This window comes from Ictalurus furcatus, chromosome 18 (genome assembly GCF_023375685.1).
Source record: "Ictalurus furcatus strain D&B chromosome 18, Billie_1.0, whole genome shotgun sequence".
NCBI lineage: Eukaryota > Metazoa > Chordata > Actinopteri > Siluriformes > Ictaluridae > Ictalurus > Ictalurus furcatus.
In genome coordinates, this window is record NC_071272.1 from 6,163,512 (window position 1) to 6,190,000 (window position 26,489).

Genomic DNA, 26,489 nt, shown 5'->3' on the forward strand with positions numbered 1-26,489 from the left:
TGGGGCACAAGGCAGGGTGCCACTGGACGGGGTGCCAATCCACCCTGGACGGGGTGCCAATCCATCGCAGGGCACAATCTCATACACATTCACGGACATTTTGGACATGCCAATCAGCCTACCATGCATGTCTTTGGACTGGGGGAGGAAACCGGAGTACCCGGAGGAAACCCCTGCAGCACAGGGAGAAGTCCACACACACAGGGCAGCAGTGGGAATCGTCCTCAGGACAGTAAGAACATTTTAGGTAACGCTATGCGACGTAAGGTTTTTTTGTTTTGTTTTTGTTTTCCCCCGCAACAGAAGCAATAGAGTTTTTGAGCCAAGCCAGAGCGGAGCATTCTTGAATTGTCCGTCCCGACCTCAAAACACCGGACAATGAGAAGACACATTGCTCAAATGCCTCTGGTTAGAGGGCTTGAACGGTGTCATTACCGCAGAGGTTCATTGCTGAGGAAATTGTCTGTTTCGGAATGCATCAGTAAATTAAAGGGTCGTCACTGATCTCTTTTGAACAGTATCACTGCGGGCTGTCATCATGACATTTCCTCTCCGGGGAGACTGACCAGTTTTGTCTGTAACCTTTTATAGGTGTTCTGCTCTGCAACCCGTGCGTCAGGCTGTATCATAAACCATTTAAAGTGCAGGTTCTCTATATAAGAAACAAAACACTCTGGGGGCTGTTGTTATAGAAAAATAATCACTGATGGGAAGCAGAGTTACCTGAAGTGTTTTATTCCTCATACTGTACATCACTGCAATTTGTCAACAATTACAATTTTCTTATTTACATGTTGTACTTTCTATCGATTTATAGTTACATTCAATGTTGTAGAACGCCTGTGAAGCAAAGCTAGATCCTGTTATCACTTACTTTATAGCAGCAACAGTTGTTTCCTCACCAGAAACTGGAAAGTGCAAAGTTCTAGGTCCAGAAGACTTTTGCATAGTGGAAAACTTAGAATACAATACTGTTTGTTACAAAGTTCTGACACTGGAGACTCCTTACATCGCCGTGTCAATGATTATACGTCTTATCACTGGATATTTTGAATCCGATTATAGTCGGATCAGTCTTGGAATCCTTTTTTTCCCCCTTGCTTTTAAACTTCCTCCTTACTTTTCCTAAACTTTAAACTGCTTGAATCTTCTCTCAGTGATGCCAGAGTGTATGTTGCAGCTCTGCCATCAGTCCATCCCCTTTCTTCTTTCTTTGTCTTGCTGTAACAAAAAGCCCCGTTTTCTGTCAGAGTTGAAACTAAAAGCTTCCTTATGCTGCATTGTTTTATATCCGATGTTGGTTTAGACCACTGTGTGCCAAGATATACAACTTTCATAACCGATCTCATATTGCTCTTGGCAGATCGAGACGTAGGCCATGGCATTAATTAGAGTTATCCTCAATGTTGATGCAAACGAATGCTAATTAAGATGAATGGGCCCTGAAACGATATACTTTTTTTTTTCCAGAGAAGGATTGATATTACCCTAAGGTTTTATCTGATAGGGACATGAAAGAGAGAACATGAAGACAGGAACTTGGCACGTTGCCATTAGATAAGAGCTAGAATTGATTACTTTGTTAGAGTTAACAATGATTGCTTAAAGAAAGCCAAAATGTTCTGAAATAGATTGAATCAAAAAACAATTCAGCAGCACTTTCATGCCATTCACCTTGTTCACCTTACAATTTAAACCCAAATGACTGAACTTTTTCAGTGTTCTTCCAGTGTTCCCGGGATAGGCTCCGTATTTCCCCGTGCATAATCTTTCATAAAGCAATGCCGGAGGATTTATTTACTTGTATTAAAGCTCACGTGGAGTCATCAGGGATCGTCTGCTTGAGACTGGTTGTCATTTTTATCCTTATCTTTGCTGCTTATTAGTTTTTACAAGCAGCACATCCATGAAGCTTTGAGACATCTTCTATAAAGTACATCCATGTCATCTTACCTTTGCGGAAATTTGTTTACTTCATGCAGGAGCATGAAATTAGATGTTCCTAGGCTGAATAATGCGTTGAAATGCACTACAAAGTGCAATTCCTATACAGCATCGCTTAGTTAACGAGTCTGTAGGCCTGTGTGAGCTGAATGAACGATTTTCATGTCCTAAAGTAAAATGCTAGTCAAATCCACGTTTACAACATTGTATGCATTCTACAACATCACTTGGTATTTGTTTATTTATTAAACCCACATGTCAGCTAAATAAATAGGATACATAAATCACTTCGGCGAACAATCGAGGAATCGTCTGTCCTCTCTTTACTGAAAAGGCAAAGTCATACCTCAAACGTCACCTCACAAATTTTGACTTAAGCCTATTATAAATCATCCAGCATTGTTTTATAAAGGTTTTTAGGATCCTTGTGATTATAAAAGCTCTGGAAATTATTACGTCAAGCCAGAACTATTCAACTTCAAATACTTATAAGCCACGTGGTGATTTTGGTGTAAAATCTCTTACATAGAGCCTACTCAGTGGCATGTAAGTAACATATGCCTAACATTACCGTATTTTCGCTAACAAATACAACATTACAATTACAAGATTTTGGTTTATTCAGTGCTTCTGTATGTATTATGTATGTATGTATCCCAGTATAGCTACCTACGGTATACTATTAATAGTACAGAGAAATTATAATACGATAGCATCCATTACAAAGACTCAGGAAAACATATTACACTGACTTAAAGGTCTATTAAACAGCACCACAATCCAATCCCGTGTAATGAGAAACGGGGAAAAGAGTGAAGTAGAAAGATTCAGTAATAGTCATTAGTAGCTTACTAATATGCCAATAATTGTACTATAAAATGGGGAATAACAGCCACATGATGATGGTTCATGAAAACACAAGACATAGTCTAAACCCAAACTAGCTCTGGGATGTTTTCTCTGTGGTTGTGGAACCAAAACTCCTTCACTCCTTTTTTAAATACAGTAATAAAGTATTCGTATCTGCATTTCTAATGATGCCTCTAGGAATATTTTAGCACCACCCAGTGGAAGAACATGTATGTGCCATTAAATCTTTACGCTTCACCTTTAACCTTTCTACAAGTTGAAAGGTCAGGTCAGTGTTGAGGAAAGTCTTGTTATTCTTGTTTTCAGTAAAATTCCTGTCTGTTAATGAGTGAGTGCTGATTTTGGGTCTGGCACTGATCTGGTGTGGCATTGGAAGGCACCACAAGGACGGGCCACAACAAAGCCTAATAAACCAGCAAGCGAGTGACGACTTTCCCCCACGGAATCACTTATAACCACTAAACAGCCGCTGGAGCACACAGGCAGGCTGTTGGCTTTAATTACTGACAGATTTGCCTTTGAACTAAAAGCGTTAAACCATCACTGCTCGCTCTGGTGGAAGAGGAACCACAGTTAGTCTGACGCATCTCAAATGACCAAAATAAACGGTTTAAGAAGGGGTGAAAAACGAATAGCTCAGTTTTCTTGCCCTACACCCCCCCCCCCCCGACCCCCCCCAGACACTCAGGTTTACAGAGTAGACGTCAGGGCTAAAATCTATTATCTAATATCAATATATTTACAATGATACATAGATAAAGGCAGATAGGAAGCTACATTCAAGTGTTGACATTTTTAAAAAGTGTTTCCTCTGAATACCATACTCAATGAGCAGGAAAGTCGTAACTCTTTCGTAACATACAGTTCTGTCATCTGTCCTTGTGTGTTGTTTGTTGTTTGACTGGACAGTGTGCTTAGTCTATCTGCTTTTAGTTTCTCATCCAAAGTCATTTTGGTGGAAAAGGACGATCGAGTAAATAATCTACCTTGTTCACTATCATCACAACATGACAAGTTACGAATGTGTCTGAAAATATCAGCCATAATTGAGAATAAAACTAAGGAGCATCTCGCTCTCTGCAATCACGAATCTACAGTCTGGGCTAGAAAGAAATCAGCCTAAACCGCGACGCTTCTTTCTTCTTTATACCATTCTGTGTGTTTTCCTTATGACCATTGGTGGTGCTGTTGCACTCAGTTCCACAAAAACAAACAAACAAACAAACAAACAAACAAAAACAACCCAATGTAACCCACATTTGTTAAGAGCAAATGATCTAATATGGATGCCAAAACTCTTTGGACACATCTACTATACTTTATACTTTAAGTGTATCGGAAGCCTGTGTTTATTTTAGGGTGATAAACCTGAGAAGTGTAAACTCCCCACACGCAGTTCAACACCTCTGTGCAATTTCACTTCCAAATGAAGTTTGCTTTGCTTTATGGTTTTATTATAGGCCTGAATTACAGCACGTCAACAGAATAAAACTAATGGGATGCAGCAAATCACTTCCCTCACTCTAGCTTTATCTCTCACACACAGGCCTTTCACTGGTCCAGGTTTATAAGTAAGGAATAAAAACACTTCAGGACTTCAGGCGGTTATAGGAAAATAATCAACGAAAAGGTCGTGTGATGAAGCGGGGTTACTGTTAACAACCCGAAGTTGACTATTTACAGACATCCTGAAGTGTTTTATTCCACTTATACCACAGGAACTTGCCAATGATTACAATTGAAAATAAAATTATTAATGAACATCATACTTTTTAAAATTTGTTCACCATTCCAAAGCATTGACACTGGAGACTCCTTCCATAAATGTTACACTTTTTTAAAAACTTCAGCATATCAGTGATTGTATTGTATTGTATTTTCTTTGTTAACATGTAGGCTTGGATTATGTGGAGAGCCATACAAGTCCCCGTATATTAGCTGTTACTATAGAAATACGTTCTGACCAATCAGATTAGAGCATTCAATGTTGGTAGAAAAGCTGATAAAATGGCTGTCATTCATTACATCTACTGTACTATCTGGGAATTAAACACGCTGCAAAACACACTACAGCATTGTGAAATAAATGAACCGAAAAGAAGTTCCATGATTGAAATTGAAACACTTTTCCTCTGAGTTTAATTTGCACCATATGATCTATAGTAATAGTCAGTTCGAGCAGAAGTCCTCGATGGGGACAGTGGTAGCTCAGCAGTTAAAGGTACAGTCAGGGACATTGATGGAAATTCACCGAAGCTAGCTGTTTTGAAACTCAAACTCCAAACAAATGTAACCTCTCCCTTCAGCAAGTTAATCCTTAACGTCCGATGCTAATGCAAGAAATTGAGTGTTTTTGACTGGCAGAGATGTAGAGATGCTTCCTTACCTTTAATCCTGATGAACTGGTTGGATGTTTATGCTCCACATGAATTGTTATTTTGATAGATACAGAGTCTGGGTCACCAAATTAGATCAGATAAATATTTTAAAGATGGAAGGAGATTCTTTCCAAACATTGCAAAAAAAAAAAAAAAAAAAATCACTGAACACCTTTAAGGTTCTGCGTATGCGAGAAAAAGGTTATAAGTTCAAATCTCAAGACGGTTGAGCATGTTGTCCACTAATCGTAGGGTTGGCGGTTCGATTCCTGGCCCATGTGACTCCACATGCCGAAGTGTCCTCGGGCAAGACACTGAACCCCAAGTTGCTCCCACTGGCAAGCTAGCACCTTGCATGGCATCTCCGCTACCATTGGTGTGTATGTGGGTGAATGAGACACAGTGTAAAGCGCTTTGTAGAACCGATAAAGTTAAAAAAGCACTTTATAAGCGCAGACTGTTTACCATTTGTTTGGCTCTTAAGCACGATCTCTTAACTCTAAACTGCTTATTTATATATTTTCCGAATGGTATCCTGCCTCAGTGCTTGTAAGTCAATGCATGCCATTTTTACATTCATACATCATATATCTTTTTTTTTCATTTTTAATTTTTAATCTTTTTCTTTTATGTTACATTATATTACATTTGACAGCAAAGGGAGAAAAAAAAAACCCTGTCTGCTTCTTCAGTCCGTATTTTCTATCCCAAGTGCATGTGTTTAAAGCTGGTTGCCTGGACTATATTTTAAAAAAAAATGTCCCTGATGCTTCTACTCAAGAAAGACCTGACATCCTTGGAGCTGTGATCTACATACAGACGATTTACACACACTGATTGGGGTGCGTGCGTAACCGATCTCTGAATATAAGGAACTTTCCCAGCGTAAATATTGACATGACGTGTGGTCTTAACTCCGAATGCGGCTCAAATGGATGAAAATGGTTTCCCTGAACTATATGGAAACATCAAATATTTATCGTATTTGTACTCTTTTATCAAATGCAGATGTTCTGTATTTTTCACAGCTATGTTTTCGATTGGACTGTTACAAATGCAGAGATGATAAGCTTCTGAAGAAGCGCTTGCCATTGTAATTGTGCTGAAGATTCCACATTACCAGGAAGTGTTTCCTGTTTAGATAATTGGATTTGAAGATATTTGACTTGGAATTAAACGTAAAACGCGTAGGAAACTTAGGACGTTGACATTCATAACTGATAGGGTTTCCTCTGTGTTTACATTAGCTTATAATACTGCTAGAATGTAAAAAAATCTAGATTATATTTGTTTTCATTTGTACATTTCACACGAAGCTTATATCTTTCCTTGGATGTTTTACTGGCATGTAGATAAAAATCAAATCATCTGGGAGGCATTTTGAGATAAGTCGGGCTATCTCCGACTTTTACGAGACATTTTGCAAATGCAAGCTTGCTTTACATACTGTATATATACTGTGTGTTTTAATAGTTTAATAGTGTATTCAAATAAAACAGATCTGTATGTTTAAGCTCACAATATCATACATGGTATTCATTTTCACTCCTGTACATAAATGGGGCCAGTAATTCTGTACAACACTCATTAGTGTATCCCAGAATACTTTTCTGTCCCTTATCTTTATACAGAACATGTACACGTATATAGAGAAACATGTAATTGTGGCTGTAATAGTGTGCGTGCAAACCTCTTTGTTGACCTTGATATGCGCAGGCATGCTGATTGGAGATAGTGGATGATGTAGAATTTGTTTTGTGCATAAAATGCATCCTTGCTAAAAAATTGTGCTGCTGTCAGCCTTTTTTTTTTTTGAAAGTGGTAGAGGGGATGTGAGGCTCCTCCATCTGATAAAAATGCAAGCCAGACTCCTCAAGCAGTCTCACCACTACGAATGAGATTCGGGTAAACATGCTCAGGCTGTAACATGAAAGAGCCCTGGGGTGATGAGTCACTCACTCACCCCCTTTTTCTCTCTCGCTATTATCCCCCTCCCGTGAACCACTGACCACAAGAAAGGTAAGGGGAGGATGGGGGTCTTTCTAGGACAGAGTTTTTTAAAAAAAAAAAATGCTAGCCTAGGATGTAGCTGATAGTGCGGCGTGTGTTTTTTCTCACATATATGCTGCCATGACAAAAAGAAAAAAAATCTCATGGTCTTGTTCATATCACGTTGGCTGAACAAAATGCTTAATGGGACGACAAAAAGACGGTCGTTAATTTAAAGCTCGACACCACGTTTGTTACCCTGTCCACAGAGGAATAATTAAGAGTGGGATGGCAGCTGTGAGTCAGGCCAGGTGACCTCCAGCTGTGTCGAGTTCATGTAGACACTTCCTACATGCATCACGGAATTTATCACAGGTCAGGAATCGTGCATTCGTCTGGAAAGACTCAACGTGGTGTACTGTGGGATATGTAAAAAGAAACATGGGTGAAACCAAGAGGTAAGAATACATACCACTGATATGCTGCAAATTTAGGGGCATACTATAAAAGGAAAATAATCAACGACAGGGTGGTGTGATGAAGCAGAGTTTCTGTTACCACCAGAAGTGGATTATTTTCCAATAGTTGCACAAATAGTTCTATCCCTCTTATCCATGCATCCATTTTCTATACCGCTTATCCTACAGGGTCGAGGGGAACTTGGAGCCTATCCCAGGGAGCATGGGGCACAAGGTGGGGGACACCCTGGACGGGGTGTCAATCCATCGCAAGGCACTCACATTCACATTCAAATACCCATTCATACACTTGGACATGCCAATCAGCCTACCATGCATGTCTTTGGACTGGAGGAGGAAACCGGAGTACCTGGAGGGAACCCCCGCAGTACGCAGCAAACACGCACATACAGGGCTGCGGCAGAAATCGAACCCCCAACCCTGGAGGTGTGAGGCGAACGTGATAACCATTAAGCCACCGTGCGCCCACTATTCCTCTTGAACCAGTATCAATTTGCCAACTAGTCCATTAAAAAAAAATTATTCATGTTGTTCTTTTTTTATGCATTTATAGTTACTTTTAATGCTGTGGAACATCCATGGAACAAGTGAGTTCAGCTATAATGCTGCAAAGCGCAAACTGCTCCCAAGGAGGAAAACTTACTGACTGTTACAAAGCACTGACACTGAAGACTCCTTCCATACATGTTAAAGAAATAATGTATCTCATCATGTTATTTGTTTATTTTTGTTAAATAACACATTTTCTAAAATGAGATATGATAAATTTTTTTAGGCTTAGAGCACAGTGATATACATATATATATGTATATATATATATATATATATATGTATATATATATATATATATATGTATGTATATATATATATATATATATATATATATATATACATACAGTATCTGTATGAGTATGAGTACACCCCTCACATTTTTGTAAATATTTGATTACATCTTTTCATGTGACAACACTGAAGAAATGACACTTTGCTACAATGTAAAGTAGTGAGTGTACAGCTTGTGTAACAGTGTAAATTTGCTCTCCCCTCAAAATTACTCAACACACAGCCATTAATGTCTAAACCGCTGGCAACAAAAGTGAGTACACCCCTAAGTGAAAATGTCCAAATTGGGCCCAAAGTGTCAATATTTTGTGTGGCACCATTATTTTCCAGCACTGCCTTAACCCTCTTGGGCATGGAGTTCACCAGAGCTTCACAGGTTGCCACTGGAGTCCTCTTCCACTCCTCCATGACGACCTCACGGAGCTGGTGGATGTTAGAGACCTTGTGCTCCTCCACCTTCCGTTTGAGGATGCCCCACAGATGCTCAATAGGGTTTAGGTCTGGAGACATGCTTGGCCAGTCCATCACCTTCACCCTCAGCTTCTTTAGCAAGGCAGTGGTCGTCTTGGAGGTGTGTTTGGGGTCGTTATCATGCTGGAATACTGCCCTGCGGCCCAGTCTCCGAAGGGAGGGGATCATGCTCTGCTTCAGTATGTCACAGTACATGTTGGCATTCATGGTTCCCTCAATGAATTGTAGCTCCCCAGTGCCGGCAGCACTCATGCAGCCCCAGACCATGACACTCACACCACCATGCTTGACTGTAGGCAAGACACACTTGTCTTTGTACTCCTCACCTGGTTGCCGTTAAGTTTATCTTGGTCTCCTCAGACCACAGGACATGCTTCCAGTAATCCATGTCCTTAGTCTGCTTGTCTTCAGCAAATTGTTTGCGGGCTTTCTTGTGCATCATCTTTAGAAGAGGCTTCCTTCTGGGATGACAGCCATGCAAACCAATTTGATGCAGTGTGCAACGTATGGTCTGAGCACTGACGGCTGACCCCCCACCCCTTCAACCTCTGCAGCAATGCTGGCAGCACTCATACGTCTATTTCCCAAACACAGCCTCTGGATATGACACTGAGCACGTGCATTGAACTTCTTTGGTCGACCATGGCGAGGCCTGTTCTGAGTGGAACCTGTCCTGTTAAACCGCTGTATGGTCTTGGCCACCGTGCTGCAGCTCAGTGTCAGGGTCTTGGCAATCTTCTTATAGCCTAGGCCATCTTTATGTAGAGCAACAATTCTTTTTTCAGATCCTCAGAGAGTTCTTTGCCATGAGGTGCCATGTTGAACTTCCAGTGACCAGTATGAGGGAGTGTGAGAGCGATGACACCAAATTTAACACACCTGCTCCCCATTCACACCTGAGACCTTGTAACACTAACAAGTCACATGACACCGGGGAGGGAAAATGGCTAATTGGGCCCAATTTGGACATTTTCACTTAGGGGTGTACTCACTTTTGTTGCCAGCGGTTTAGACATTAATGGCTGTGTGTTGAGTTATTTTGAGGGGACAGCAAATTTACACTGTTACACAAGCTGTACACTCACTACTGTACATTGTAGCAAAGTGTCATTTCTTCAGTGTTGTCACATGAAAAGATATAATCAAATATTTAGAAAATGTGAGGGGTGTACTCACTTTTGTGAGATACTGTATATATCCCTGTGATTTGAACTAATTTTCTATCAAAGCCTCCGTTATAGAAAATTAATCAACACCTTCTGACCAATCAGAATCAAGAACTCAACAATGTGATGGTACACGGATGCTTAAAAAACGCTGATGTAACATCAGCTGCAATTGAATTTGGTGTATAGTTGTGACCGAAATTGATATAATTCACTTTAGTGACTTTTAGTTCCAAAAGAAATAATAATTTGTGAATGAAACTGAACCACGCACTTCAGACAGTTAAAAGAACTCCATCTACAGTCAGGGGCGAGAAATAATTTTGGTTAAATATATCTTATCCCATACGTACTGCATTTCTCTGTGCTTATTTACCATGACTTGGCATATTCACCTCCAGTTTTGTCTGGATTACGCCATTTTAAAAGTTTTTTTTATTTTTTTATCTCTTCTGGACCCGTCATGTACCAAATCTCAAAATGTGGTTATGTTCCTGCTTCTACAACAGCAAGCAAACAAGCAAAGAATGGAAACGGAAAATCGAGCGAATACAGTGTTAGAGATCTGGTGAGCTAAAAGATCTAGTGTTTAGGAGTTCTGTTTAATAGTAGGAGTATATTGCAAGGTTTTTCTTGCTTGGAATTTTCTAAAATATACTGTAAGCGTTGGTCTTCGTTTTCCCTCAAAGGAGAAGTGTCTATAGCGCCATGGTATTCTACTTGTGAAAATAAGATGACTAGATGTATTGTATTGTTCTTGTATTGTTGTATTGTATAACAATGTATAACAATGTATTGTATTGTATCTTGTATTGTTCTCTGCTTGATATCGCTTTGCTTGTATCTTTCTCATTTGTAAGTCACTTTGGATAAAAGCGTCTGCTAAGTGAATAAATGTAAATGTAATGTAGATGACAAGCCTTCCCCTTAGCTTGAGTTAGCTAGTCTGTCTTGCTCAAGGCGCATTTCAATTTACTAAATAACTTTTGGTAAATAATCTTTGGTAGCACAAATTAGTCTGTCTTTGAAAGATTTCCTAAGCTTTAACAATACCACCCTTCACTGAAAAAGAAAATAAATGAATAAAAGACCCCATTATGGAGACCTGACAGAGCATTTATCCGGTCTAAAGGAAACAGGACCATACACAGTGCAAAACATGCTCTGAATCACTAACTTTTATCCGGGAATAGAGTGTGAATCACTGCAATCTGAATTTGTTTGAGGACCCCCAAGCGCTGCTTTGCCACACACTGAGCGGATGCTGTCAGGACCCTGGAAAACCACAGGATCTTTTTGGGCATAGACAATTTTGTGAGACAATTTTGCCTTTCTCAGTCTATAGGATTTCACTGTATGTAGGTTTAGCATGAGGTATCCAAAAATACCTCATGATGTGCTGTCAAAATATAAAGAAATCCACATCATCATGGCTTTAATCACAGAGGCCCCTATATGATGTGCTGATAATTTACAGCTTTACTTCTGGCTGTAACAAAGTGCTGACACTGGAGACTCCTTCCATAAATGCTATATAAACATCTCCTCATAGAAAACGTCACAATATCAACAATTATATGCCATACAAAATGTGGTATTACATGCCATACCACATTTGTTACAAAATATTGGTAAGGTAACTCAAGTCATGTTAATAGGCATAAATACTGGCACCCACCAATCAACCACTAGAAACATTCATTCAGCCATATTGTTTATTCCGGAATTATTTGTACTCACTGATTGAATGTATAGTGACCCATGAAGGTGTAAATACATCATATAATATGTCGTTCAACAAGTTAAGACAACCTTAACATATTCCATTGTTAGTGCAGTTTTAACTTGAACAAGCTTGTCTACAGGCTCTTCATTATACAGTAATGCCATTAGTTAGCATTTCTGGAAGTATATTACCACAAATGATACAATCTACAAAGAAACTTTCAGTAGATCTGAAAGTTTCTTTGTAGATTGGATCATTCCTGGTTTGACTCAAAGCTTTAAATACTCTGTGACTAATGCACACTAGAGTAATATCACTTGCTCCCTCATTTTTTGTTTTGTATAGACTATTCCTAAAAAAAGAGCAAAAATAAACCACAGTGTGTATCAATAGCATGTAAAGAGAATCTTCGCCAAGATTTGACAGAAACATTTACAAGCAGTTCGTGCTTATAAATTAGTTATATCACATTGTCCATCTGTCATCTGCTAGCCCTGACACAAGTTTTTTTGCATTGTCCCACCAACAACACGACTTAAACGAACCCAGAATTCTTTTTTTTTTACTCCAACCACTTCTAACAATGCCACAAACAATCATCGTCTCCATTTTAATAAGGGCAATTATGCTTTATCCAGGCCAAAACATCAATGATGTAATGTAGCAGAGACACGCACCATATCGGCCACACAACAAGAATCAGAGTTAGAGAAATTATACATATACATATATATATATATATATATATATATATATATATATATATATATATATATATATATATATATATGAACAAGTATGAACTTTAGAGAGTAAGGTGGATGTTCATGTAGAAGTGCAGGAATGTAAATGACAGATGTGAGGGCGCCATCTTGTGATGTAAAGTCTAAAACAGATCTTTGTCCTCTGTTCAAGAAAGAAGACTTAGGTTAGAGATGGATGGATAGATATAGACTGAGTTAACCCTATAATTATTGACACCCTTCAATCTCAGAATTATTGGCACCCTTAAAAAATTGAGTGTATGATATCAACATTACACACAATGATTCAATAAATTAAAAAAACAAAAAAACAAGCTAACATACAAACAAACAAGCAAGAAATGCCACAAAGTTTTTTTTTCTAATTTTATCATGGGGAGAAAAACATAATAAAAATGTTCTTTCATAAAAATTACTCTAATAAATAGCTTACTTCTTTTAAAATGGTATTATTTTACCAGGAGGACGATCGCAGTGTCAGTTCTAGCACTTCCTGAAAGAATTACACAACCACTGAATTTCACCTAGCATCACTGGAATAGTGTGCTGTGGTCAGATGAGACCAAATGTTTGGCGAAATAATGGAAAGAAAATCCTCTGAAACTACTGTTGGTATTGGATCAGTGATGCTTGGTGGTTGTTTTGCAGCCAGTGGTAAAGATTAATAGCAGTATGAATTTCATAAGGTACATGGACATTTTAGGCCAAACACCTCTGCCAGGAGGTTAATATTTGGCCTCGAACAGATGAACCCAAACATACAGATAGATGACAAATTAACGGAAAAACCAGGGGCTCTGTTCTAAATGCTGCGTTTATTGATTAAGATGTAAATGATGTAAATCAGATGCTCTGACCTTCACACTCATGACATCTCAACCCAATCAAACACCTATGGGAGATTTTGGAGTGACATGTTAGAAGTTGGAGGCAGAAGAGAGCAGCTTTCAGCTTGTACTTACACTCTTACAAAAATAGAAACCTACGTTTGTTAGGTTTGTACATCTGGAGGCACTATTAAATGGTTCCATGAACCATGTCTCTTTCCAAACCTTTAGAGTGAAAAACCTTGAGGAATCATGTTCATTTGGATTTTTTTTTTTACATTTTCACTTTTGAAAACATGAACGTCATCCGAAGACACACCTGTGCAGAATATATGCAAATACTCCAAAAGTGAAAGTAATCTCTTTCAGCCTTTTACTTCACAATTATTCTTCTGTTTAAAATATTCTAGCCCATTTAGGTGTATACGTGAAAGTTTTAATTGTCAGCCTGGCTTTTAATTTAATATCATTATTGGATCATTTGTTTGCAGGATATCATGGTGTGCTTCAGGGGTTTCCTCCAGGTACTCTGGTTTCCTCCATCAGTCCAAAGACATACCTTGTAGGCTGATTGGCATTTCAAAAATTGTCCGTAGTGTGTGAATAGGTGTGTGAATGTGTGTGCGATTGTGCCCTGTGATGGCTTAGCACCCCAGCCAGGCCAGGTTGTCCCCTGCCTGGGTGGTATGGAAAGAATCAACTTTCGCTTCATCACACCGAATATTTTCCTATAAAACCACGCGCTCAATTGTTTAATCAGAGATGATGGTCCAAGAAAACAACTCTGGCAACCCTATAAAGTTCTACCTGCGTACGTGGCCGTAATCTTTATAAAAGACGCACAGCCACTTACTACTACTACAACTACTTCTACTACTTCTACCGTAATTACATACAATTACAAACAGACCTGCTGTATTCACCGAACTGTGCCACACCTTCTCACCTGCCCGGTCACGTGACCGTGTTCCTTTTACTCCGCGAGATAGTTTTTGAGCCGCTCTCGTGATGTGACGTGTCTCAGGAAGCAGGAACTACTACATTCCCAGAACTGTGTAAATTGCACACGTCGGTAGTTTAGCCCGCCTCTTTCAAAAAGAAAAAGAAAAAGAAAGAAAGAAAAACACGTCTCGTCCAGCCAGTTTTTCAAGTTTGCGCCGAGTCTCCAGGTAGATACACACACAGAGAGAGAGAGAGACACACACACACACACAGACACACAGACACAGGGAGGGAGAGCAGTCGGTTTGAAACGAACGGACGTGGTGGACAGCATGAACCATTAATCACCGAATTTTTGGTCTGCGGACGTTAAACGAATTCGTTTGAGAAAAGGTAAGCTTTGAGAAAAGTTTTCTCATTTTAAATGTTCTATTTATCTTTTTGTTTTTATTGTCATATATGCGCGCGAGGACGGAAATGAATCCAGTGCAGCAGCTTTCAGGTGTGTCTTTGTCAGGTAAGCTAGCTCAGGATAGCATCTCTTCTCCCTCAGCGGCGCTGCCTGAAAAGTAAAAGAATTTCCCATTTCTATCCATTTGGAGACGATAACTTGTAGTTACAGCATTCTAACTTTAATTCTAATCATGTGTACGAGACCGTAAGTCCGTTTTGGGTTTCTGAATTCAATGGAAATGGTTTGTTTTAGGTGTCTCGGTCTGTGAATGAATCTGACAGGAACATGAAACCCAGCTGACATTTACGACACACACACTGTATCTCAGGGGAAAAAATATTTCTGGACTTTCTAAACACTACTGTAAGAAATTATACTTGTAAACTTTTTAAGTAGTCTAGTAATGAGTTTCTGCGCACAATGTGAAGGAATGAATAGACTGGCTTAACTCCCACACTTGTGTTTATATTAGTTACATATCCATTTGGACCAAATTTATTAGACAGTAAATTTTATAACCTACATCTATTGCATATATCTCAGTAATGTAGGTTAAAAAAAAAGTTTTCAAAAAAGTTTAAGCTTTTGAAAATAAATACAAACTTTTTTTTTTTTGCAAAAATGAATCTGAAAGCAGTCGAAATAATTTGTGTTAATTACTTGACAAAAGGGTTGGAAGCCATTGCCTGAAGTAATGTGTTAAACGTATGTGTTGCATAAAGCACCCATTTCACCAACACACACACACACAGTTTCGCTCTCATTTACATTTACGTCTCTTCGTCCACCTCATGCACGTCATGTAACTCTGTATAAGTCTATAAGTCTGGATGAAGGAATACGACCAAGCGGTGTTTAAAAAGAAATACACATTGACTACGTTTACATGGACAGCAGTAATCTAATTATGGACCTTATTCTGAATAAGACAATATTCTGATTAAGGTGTTTACATGAGTCGCTTTTAGAATACTTCTTTCATGTCCCGGTTTTACATGCTATAGAACATAGATCGATTAATGGTACCCATCATTACGTCCCCATGCCACGTCATCCGACGTTCCCTCCAGAATTTCACATATCGACATACAGTTCGTCTTCATTATGGTACCGTATACAGTTTTTGTGTGTTTCTTTTTTAATTTTACGAAAGCTTCAGGTGCAGTTAATTATTTGTCATGCTATATGTGCTAGTAGAGGACTGCTTGAAGCCGTGGGCTGTGTCTCAAACCGCGTACTTTCCTACTATATAGTAGCCAAAATACGTGTATTTCACCTACTATATAAAAGATAAGTACGCGGTTTGGGACACAGCCGTGCTCTCTTGTTTGCTGTCAGATGATTGAGCGCTGCCGTGTGTGTATGTGTCCTGTCGCAGAATGCGGTGAAAACTCTCACACGACGTTAATAGTGTGATTAAGGTGTGTACATGTCCATAATCCCCTTAGATAGTGCGACTAAAACAGGAATACTCCACATGTCTTAATTTGATTTGTGTTTACTTTGAGTATGACTTTAATCGGATTAAGGTAATAAAAAATGGCTGTTTACATGGTAGTTTCTTAATCAGAGTATCGTCTTAATCAGGTTAATATCGGATTATCGTCGTCCATGTAAACATACTGAGTGACTCATGTTTTGTATTTCGACCCGTTTTTGTGATGTCAGATGTTTTTTCACCTTTTTGTCACTATTACAAAACGGCACTCCAAATACTTGCCCTCGACAAACAGTCAGCAAGTCGTTTGTCAACATTCGGATGTTTTCTCGTCACGGTGCATCTTTATTTTCTCTCAGTATCTTACACGACTTCTGGTTGGAATTCTTTTTTTGATTTTATTTTTTAAATCAGTGTTTCCACGTACCTGCATCTTCTTGACTCTGAAACGATCGCGTCACGCTTTCACGCTAACGAATCCAGCTAGCGAAAGCCGACGTGTGTAGTGCTGTGGGTGGTAGCGTTCGGAACGAGTCATGCACATTTTAGTTAGAGCAGCAACATGCCTCGTGGCACATCACAGTGAAGCCCGTTTTGTTTAAATATACATACTAAATAAAAACTTTTGTTTTGCAAGTCAACAAGCTCAGTTGTTGAATGAGAGGCAAACTTGTTTCCCCACACTTCTTCCCCTAATACTTACCAGGAAAATGTTTGGGGGTTTGCTCATGCCATGCAAATTTTATTTGCATTTGGCCTGATCTGAAAGAAAATAATGGGTACCTTCACAAGAACAGTTTTGTTAAATTAAAAATAAATAAATAAATAAATAAGAGGTCTTCCGTAAGGTGTATTCGGGATACTCTGATCCCTTCGGGTGATATCTGTTGCGAATTGGAACGCAAAAACTTGGGATTGTTGTACCCCTATTGTGTACTTTACTCCCAATTATCACATGTTTAGTCTGCCTGGTCGGCGGCCATGTTTGAGCCCCACCCTCGTCTCTGGTTTCAGCCCTGCCCGGGCCCTTTCAATCTTTAATGGAGCATGGTGAACAGGAAGAGAGACACACGCATGTCATGAGCTTGTGCAGTAGTCAATAAGTTATCTTTGCTGCTTTTAAAAAGAATAAATAAAATCTTAGACATCGTTTATAATTCCTTCTTGAAAGGCCACATATCATGCAAACCTTTAAACGCAAGGTAGGACCCCTTTCAGTTTGTGTTCATCCGGTTTCAAAGCACATGTTCACTTGCGTTTTGTGTGTGTGTGTGGGAAAAGTGGTCTACATTCTAAGCCAGACCTGTCAGAACTTGTAAAGAGTTTTACCAGTTTTAAACGCTCAGAGATATCACGGTCGGAGTGTCATACATGTAAGTGCTGTATTTATGAACGCCTCCCGTGACCTTTACAGGAGAGGTGAGTCAACTGAGTCAAATACATGTGTAAACTGAAAACAAACAAGTGTAGAGTTGCACGGTTTCGCCTGAAACCCAAAATCACGGAGGGAACATAGCAGGTAAACTTTTCAGTTTTGAACGATTTGAATTATGTTGCCTGAAATGGTACATACTACCAAAGTCCATCGTATGTCATTCTTGAGCGTATGTAAAGTTTACCTGTCGTCTTACACGGACAGTAAAAACTGTTCCTGATTCTAAAATGCTTTTCGAAGGTTGTCCAGGTCCTGATTTTCTATTTTGTCGGCGTCTCGAAGGTGTTGATTAGTTTGCTATAACAGCAGCTCCAGATAGTAGTTTTAAGATGCTATCATTTCTATAGTAACAGCTAATTCACAGGGACTTGAACAGGATAATAGGAGAAGAACGTGTAATTGTTGATCTGGTGAGCAGTTGTGGAAGGAGTCTCCAGTGTCGGTGCTTTTTAACAGGCAGGGGTGCAGTAGAAGCTGCGACTTCTCTGAATCTGGTTTGGGAAGGACGCTTATAGCTGCTATAATGTAAGTGATAAGTTGTTCTGCGGACATTTCACAACTTTTAAACGTAACCGTAAATGGATAAAAAGTATGACGTGTCGTTCTTTAATTAGTGAAAATTGTTTTAATAAATTCAATTGTTTGCTCACGACTGTTTTCATGTAACAGCGCTATAACATGTCGTGTGTGTTTTACTTCGTATAGTGATTCGTAACGTGCTTTCTTCTTAGTAGATATTAGTAATATTCAAATATCACATAATATAAATAAATACTTATTTTGCACTGTCTCACAAGTGTTTCTATGAAAAATTAACTTTTTCTTTGTATAGCTTTCTACTACTGTATAACTGTAGTATGAAAAAATGTTGTGCATATTTTGGTATAATGTAGATTATGTATGTTTGTAGCCTTAATACACTTGCATCCATGTGGAAAGGTGACTAAATCTGAGTTCTGTGGTTCCTTCTGGTGTTGTAAGTAAGTTTGAGTTTATTTTGCTCAACACCGTCCTGCTGTTGATGTGTTTCTGCTTGACAGGAGATCATTTGGTTGCTTAAGCAGATTCACCTCCTAGAAAATACAGCCCATATTTCTGTGTTTGTTTTTGATGGTTTCATGATGGGTCATACAAGGGGGGGGAAGCTGATTTGCATGTTTGCTCATGGTTCAATCCTAATATATGTCCTTGACAGTTATGAAAAGCAGGAGTGAAACTCCTGGGTGAGAGCACGATAAATATTATTCCAATGTTTTTTATACAGCTGATTGATGAATGGAGATTTAATCTTGGTGTCCGGTGTGTGTTTGCTCATGTGTTGCGTAACTGTGTGGCTCTTTTGTGGCTATTCTGAGTCCCTTTATGTATTATCCGTTTGTATTGTGAGCTGCAGGAAACAGAGAATCGCTGACGTACGTCACTGAGATGTAACGTTATGGGACGCTTGTGTGTGAAGACATTCTGTTATCATCACTCAGCTCCATCATAGAGGAAGATCAAAATCAGGGAGGATTGTTTTTGTTTTTTTTTTTTTTTTCCTCTCCCAGCATTCCCTTCTTGTTTTTGTCTGTCTTTCTTTCTTTCTTTCTTTCTTTCTTCCTCAAAAGTGGGGAAGAAAGCCTTGTTTGTTTTGAGCTTGTTTGTTTGTTTTTCTAATATTTTTGTTTTTTATATTGTTCCTGTGTTTTTCATTTTGTTCTTCACTCATGTCATTTGTTTCTTCAAAAAAGAGGAAGAAAGACTTGATGGGTTGGGTTGGTTGGGGTTGTTGGGTTTGTTTGTTTGTTTATGTATGTATGTATTTATTTTTCAAGTATTTTTGTTTTTTTTATTGTTCCTTTGGTTTTCATTTCTTTCACTCATTTAATTTCTTTCTTAATTTGTCTTTCTTGCTTGCTTTTTTCTAATCTCTTTGGGGGTTTTTTTTTTCTTCCAACATTCCCTTCTTGTTTTTGTCATCTTTCTTTTTTCTTCCTTTTTCTCGCTTTCTTTCTTTCTTTTTCTTGCTGTCTTGCTTTCTTTCTTCCTTTCTTACTAGCCTGGTTTCTTTCTAATCTTTTTCTCTTTCTTTCTTGCTAGACTGGTTTCTTTCTTTCTTTCTTTCTTTCTTTCACGCTGCAATGAGATAATATCAGGAAAGTAAAACCATATCAGTTAAACGACTTGTTATAAGGAGAAACAGTGTAGTTATTAAATGCCTGACAGCACAGAGAAGTGTATCATGCTGGTTATACATTGTGGCATCGGTATCGTGTCCTCATGTAATTTGTGGTCAATCTGCGGTGAACAAGTGGCTGTGTTGCTACATCATGTTACTTAACCAGTGACCTGCGTGTCTCTTTTTCTTAGTAAAATGCTCTTTTTTTCCTGTGGGCATCACATCCAAATAGCTTCAAGTCATCTGGTCAAGACGTCCCCATTTGAATTTCCTGACTCATGAAGCAAATGTGTGCAGATTTGCATCAATCCACTGAATAGCAAATTAGATTGTCACAGGGGTTCTTAAATAAGAGCTGACAAGTGATTGTAAAGAAAGAGGGGAATTGATGTTCTGTAGAAACTAAAAATGATGAGGTCATTTCAGTGTAAAACTCTTTTATCTATATGCACGTTTTATACCTCAGTGTTCCCGAACACAATTATTTAAATCATTTAAAAATTAGCTTATATGGAATAATATATTGTTTGTTAAATACCCAATAAACAGATCAAATGGCCTAGGAACATTCGTCTACAGTAGTGTTGCATTTAAAAAAACAAAACAAAAACCAACTGGTTTAAATAAAAATAAATGATAATACATTTGTATTATTATTTATTTATTTATTTTTAAATAAGAAGATTATTTAAAATTTTAACACTGAAAAAATGAATCAATGAATCTGCTCCAAAGCTTAGTTTTGATTGCCTGGTAGTGGTACTCCAAAGCTTTAGGTTTGACTCTTGGTTGTCAATACCAGGAATCAATGAATCAACTCCAAAGCATTGGATTTGACTCTTAGTTTTAATTGCCTGGAATCAGTGAATCGACTCCGTAGTTTTGGGCTTGACTGTTAGTTTGAAATACCAGGAATCAGTGAATTGACTCCAAAGCTTTGGGTCTTTGTGAATGAGCTGGTACTATAGAAACGATAACATATTAGAACTGATTTAAATTATAGCTGGAACTCCAGTCAGAGCTTCTGTTATAGAAACACCTTTCAATCAGATTGGAGAAATCAACATCGCTGTGGTAATAATAATAATTATAATATAAAAGCTGGTAGTACTTTTCCTCTCCATACCTCTGTAACACTGGACATGAGGGGGAACCAGCTAAGCCTGTCTGTGCTTGATGAAGCATAGAGATGGCACATAAGAATGGGGCTTTATGCCCATCTACCCCCTTGTGGGTTTCTGTTTCAGAGCAGGAGCTTAGTTTCATTCATGCTCTCTCTCTCGCGCTCTCTCTCTTTTTTTTTTTTTTTTTGGGCCCCCCCACTGGTTCCTATACCACTACTCCAGGAGTTTGAGTGAACTGGGTTTGCTCACCCCCGCTGGCCTTAGGCTGTGTGGTCAGCTTCTGTAGAGAGTCACTCAGCCTTGACGGGGTTGAGTTTTCTTCTTATAACAGTAGGAGTTGTGGGGTGATATGTATTTTAAAAAATCGCTATAAATATAAATGGCATATAATAAATAAATAAATAAATAAATAAATAAATAAATAACTGCGACAGATTTATAACTGTAGAGCTGGAGCTATAAATTAAATATGAATTCCAAATTAAAGTGAAATAACATGGAAAAACAAGTGGAAGTCATATTTTTATTTATCCACAGAACATTTGCGTGAGTTGAGTATGGAAAGTGTAGGCAGGCAGAAGCAGAACAATTTCCCTTTTCATTGAGGAGAAGTCAAAATAAAGGCCAATATCCAGTGACTGAACAGTCATGCCGAATTATTTTGGCTTGTGATGTGACGTTGTGCATGCAGCTACTTTATCACCCCTCGATTGATGCAGCAGTGCTTTAGTCTGTCCAGCTCACTCTGCTCAAACTTCCAGAGCTTCCATGCTAATAGCATCGTCAACACCATCACGCTCGTCATCTCGTAGATCGCTAACTAGCTGAGCCTAGTCTCTTGGTGCAACCGCTTCATATCATTGGAACTTCAGCATTTGGACCAACGTCTAACTACCTTTATTTGATTTCTCATTAATATGATGTTAAACATTGCTGGAATATGGTCGGTGAGAAAAGAAACTTTTGGTTTTAGGAGCCAACAGTGTATCCTGACTGGTTTTAAATGCCATCGTAACTGCGCTAGCAACAATTCCCTGTATGTGTACTTTTGCACCTACTTAGAGGTGAGCATAGTATAAACAGCTTTTATTAATGCAGAGTGCTACAGAATATTAGTAAGGGACTGAGACAGGTGTATGAGTGGAGAATAATGATGATTTCTGGGTGTGGTGTTTTGTCGGAATCTGAAACCCGCTCCTGTTAATACTATCCACTTTCATTAAGACGTCTCTCTCGCACACACACACACACACAGCTGAAGAATGTTAAATACTTCAGCTGTCATTTCTTCTTAAATAAGCATGTCCTTTTGACTCGGGTTGGATGCTTCTTGACATTTTTCCAGTTGCTTAATTTGAAATGCACACCATCAAGCAGAACGAGTTGAACGAAGGAAAGGGCAAATAGTTCTGTGAAGGTTGCGTACAGTCATTTTAAGATTGGAGACTATGTAGCCCTGCTGAAAAAAACAACAGGAACCATCACGGAAATTCTAATGGTTAAATAAATTTAATAATGGTTTAATAAATTAAAAACAATAACCATGGGCAGTGTGGCTTAGTGGTTAAGACTCTGGGTTACTGATTGGAAGGTCAGGGGTTCAAGCCCCAGCACTGCCAAGCTGCCACTGTTGGTCCCTTGAGCAAGGCCCTTAACCCTCTCTGCTCCAGGTGCGCCGTATCATGGCTTCCTGACAGGCTGGGGTATGCGAAGAAAACATTTTCACTGTGCTCTACTGTATATGTGACCAATAAAGACTCATTATTACAGTTTCCGTTAAAATCAGTATTCCCAATCAATCAATATATAACCAAAATTCCCATTATAACCATTAAAACAAAATTCTATGATGGTTTTTATTGTTTTGAGGGGGGGGGGGGGGGGGGTTCAGCAGGAAGGTCACTTTCAACTGCTTGAAAGCCAAATTATAACATTATAAATATGCAAAAAAAAACTTGTACTGATTTATGAGTATGATCAAGAGTGCTTTTGCTATCCTGTTTTTCTTTATAATGACTTCTCACGTGTTTTTCAGCTCTGGTGTTTTTTCTTCATTTGCATTGCTCAATGCACCAGAGTTAGCTTGCACTGCATACCTTTCTATAAAAGTGGTTCATCCAAACTGTTCCCGTACCTGGCTGTCTAAGTGATCAAAACATATTTAACATGTTAATTAGTTATAGAAAGCTGACCAATCAGACAATTCAGATCTTTATACAGATTGTGTTTGCATACCTGCCCTGTCTTGTCCATGTGTGACCATTTAACCCAGTTCCAGTCAGAGTTTTGTGGCTAGATGAAAGAAAAGGCTCTTAATTGGTTGCCACAGAGTCTGATTGTAGGATCTGGATCCCAAAAAGCAATCTGACCGAAGTCTCTATACTCAATACATTTACTGTTTCTCATTAGATGTCGTCTTATTGCCTGAATTTGTTTGCACAAAAGTGAAATAACTAAATGATGACGATGAAAGTCGTGATGTTCTGAGGTCTTTGCCATGATATTCAGAGAACAGACCTTTCTTGCATAATTGTTTTTAGCACTTATTCATCTGAACCTGTTTTGTGTGTGTGTGTGGGTGGGTGGGTAGGTGTTTGGAAGCATTTCCTTCTCTGGGTGTGGTGTTAACACTGTTTCGAATTCTCACCACTGCTAATACACGTACTCCACTATAGACCAGAACTACAATACATAAACACCACAAACAAGTTTTGCACAAATAATAATCATTAATTATTGTCATTGTTAATTATTAATGATTAGCTTGACAATAATGTGCTTACTTTACATAAATGATCTGTAATAGGATTGTCACTTTCAGTAGTAAAGAGCCATAATATGTAAAAATGCTAAATGAATAAAAGCCCCCCCCTCCCCCCCAAAGAGATTTATAAGGGTATAAATAAGACAGGTTCCACCTGCACTCCCTAAGTAGGTTTTAGTCACTGGCACCCGATCTCGAACACCTGATTCTAATTTTATGGATTTGAATGTATGATAAATGTAGGGGTGTACTTACTTTTTCCATGTGATTGATCTGTTTGTTTATTTGTTAATTTACCTTGTGCAAATTACTACAAAATGTCAATTTTATGTGTCATTTGATAGAGTGCATCACCTTTATTAATAGGTTTCAAAGAGGATCAATTGTTTGCTGGTGAAAATATGTAAAAACAAACAAACAAACAAAAAAAAACACAAAAGCCAACCATTTCCATGGGGTGTACTTATTTTTTTCACATGACTGTAGGTGAGGATTTTAAGGAGTACATATCCTCTATATGGGTATAGGTCAGGATATTTGGGAGCATATATCATCTATTTGGATATTCAGGAGCATATGTCCTTGTGAATATTTGGGAGCATGTGTCCTCTATATGCATGTTAGGGAGCATACAGCATATCCTCTATATCAGTGGTCACCATCCCTGTTCCTGGAGACTTCTTGAAGACTTTAGTTCCAACCATAACCCACCTGACCATCTAGTCATTGCCTTAAGAAGTTCTTGATCAGCTAAAAGAGGTGTGTTGGATTTAGGTTGGAGATGAAACCTGCAGGAAGATTTATATGGGTTACCTTGTCAGGAACAGCACCCTCCTACCTCAACTCTCTCCTGAAGGCCTACGTTCCCTCTCGCAATCTGCGATCGATTAGCGACCGACGTTTAGCAGTTCCAACTCAGCGTGGCGCAAGGTCCCTTTCCAGAACCTTCACGCTAACTGTTCCTCAGTGGTGGAATGCACTTCCAATCTCAATCCGGACCGCAGAATCTCTCACCATCTTCAAAAAACAGCTAAAGACCCACCTCTTCCGTGAACACCTAACCAACTCATAATAAAAAAAAATTGCACTTACACCTCTACTCTGTGCACTTTGCTTCTTCTGGAACTCAATTAATGGATCTTGTATGGTAGCACTACTTGTATTGTTCTCTGCTTGATATATCGCTTTGCTTGTATTTTTCTCATTTGTAAGTCGCTTTGGATAAAAGTGTCTGCTAAGTGAATAAATGTAAATATCTCAAGGATGAGGATTGGTGACCGCTGCTTTATATGAATATAGATCTGAATATTGGCTATGTTTGCTTTATATGAATATCTGGATATATTAGCAGTCCGTGCCACCTGTATGGATATAGATCAGGATATTTGAGAGCGTATATCCTTTGTAATGGATTCTACAATATTTTTGTCGTAAGTTAATCAGCTTTACATACAGTACGTTTACATGGACGACAATAATCCGATATTAACCCGATTCAGACGATACTCTGATTAAGAAACTAGCAAATAAACAGTGATCACTGATGACTGTAATCCAGCTAAACTCATACTCGAAGTAAACACAAGTCGAATTAAGATGTGGAGTATTCCTGTTTTAGTTGCATTATCGATGTGTATTACAGAAATGTACAAACCTTAATCATACTATTAACGCCGTGTGGGAGTTTTCACCGCATTTTGCGACAGGACACGATCACACACGGCAGTGCTCAACCATTTGACGGCAAACGAGAGCACGGCTGTGTCCCAAACCACGTACTTACCTGCTATATAGCAGGTGAAATACACGTATTAAGGCTACTATATAGCAGGTAAGTACGTGGTTTTGGATGCAGCCCACGGCTTCAAGCAGTCCTCTATTTGCACGTACACCATGCCAAATAATGAACTGCACCTGAAGCTTTTGTAAAATTAAAAAAGAAACACACAAAACTGTATACGGTACCATAACGAAGATGAACTGTGTGTTGATACGTGAAATTCTGGAGGGAACGTCGGATGGCGTGGCATGGGGACGTAATGATGTGTGCCGTTAATCCATCTATCTTCTATAACATGTAAAATGGGAACATGAAAGGAATATTCTAAAAGCGACTCATGTAAACACCTTCATCACAATATTGTCTTATTTAGAATAAGGTCAATAATTAGATTGCTGCTGTCCGTGTAAATGTAGTCAGTGATTATCACGTCGATAATACGACTAAAACAGGAATACTCCACATGTCTTAATTCGATTTGTGTTTACTACGAGTATGACTTTAATCGGATTAAGGTAATAAAAAATTGCTGTTTACGTGGTAGTTTAACTAAAGTTTTGTCTTCATCGGGTTAATATTGCGTTATTGTTGTCCATGTAAACGTACTGACAGTTAAATTTCCGTCTCAGTTCTGTACTTGGCTGCTTTCTGAACGTACACATTGGTAAGTTTATTTTGAATGATCTCAGGGCTGTTTGAGCAAATGAGGTGCTTACTGTATAATAAAATCAACAAACCCAGGTGCACTGAAATTTTGCTTTCTTTGGAATTTTCGAAACCGTATTCAAGTTTACAATGTTTAGTAAAGGCTCAGTCAGGGTGACTAGAGCGGTTAGAATAGGAAATTTTTGGAAAATGGATAGACCCCGAAAGGCTTTTCTGGAGTGGCATCACAGACATGAGAGGCGAGGTGAACAGGTCTGCATTCCACACGTGT

The 26,489-nt window shown here is 38.7% G+C and overlaps 1 protein-coding gene across 1 annotated transcript in view; it reads left to right on the forward strand.

Moving 5' to 3' along the window:
* The first annotated feature begins 14,498 nt into the window (after positions 1–14,498).
* atp8b1 (ATPase phospholipid transporting 8B1) overlaps positions 14,499–26,489 on the forward strand; it is a 33,388-nt gene continuing 21,397 nt past the window's right edge. The window contains exon 1 of the mRNA XM_053649041.1: positions 14,499–14,792. The gene's annotated coding sequence lies outside the window, so the exon portion shown is untranslated. The remainder of the gene's footprint in view (positions 14,793–26,489) is intronic.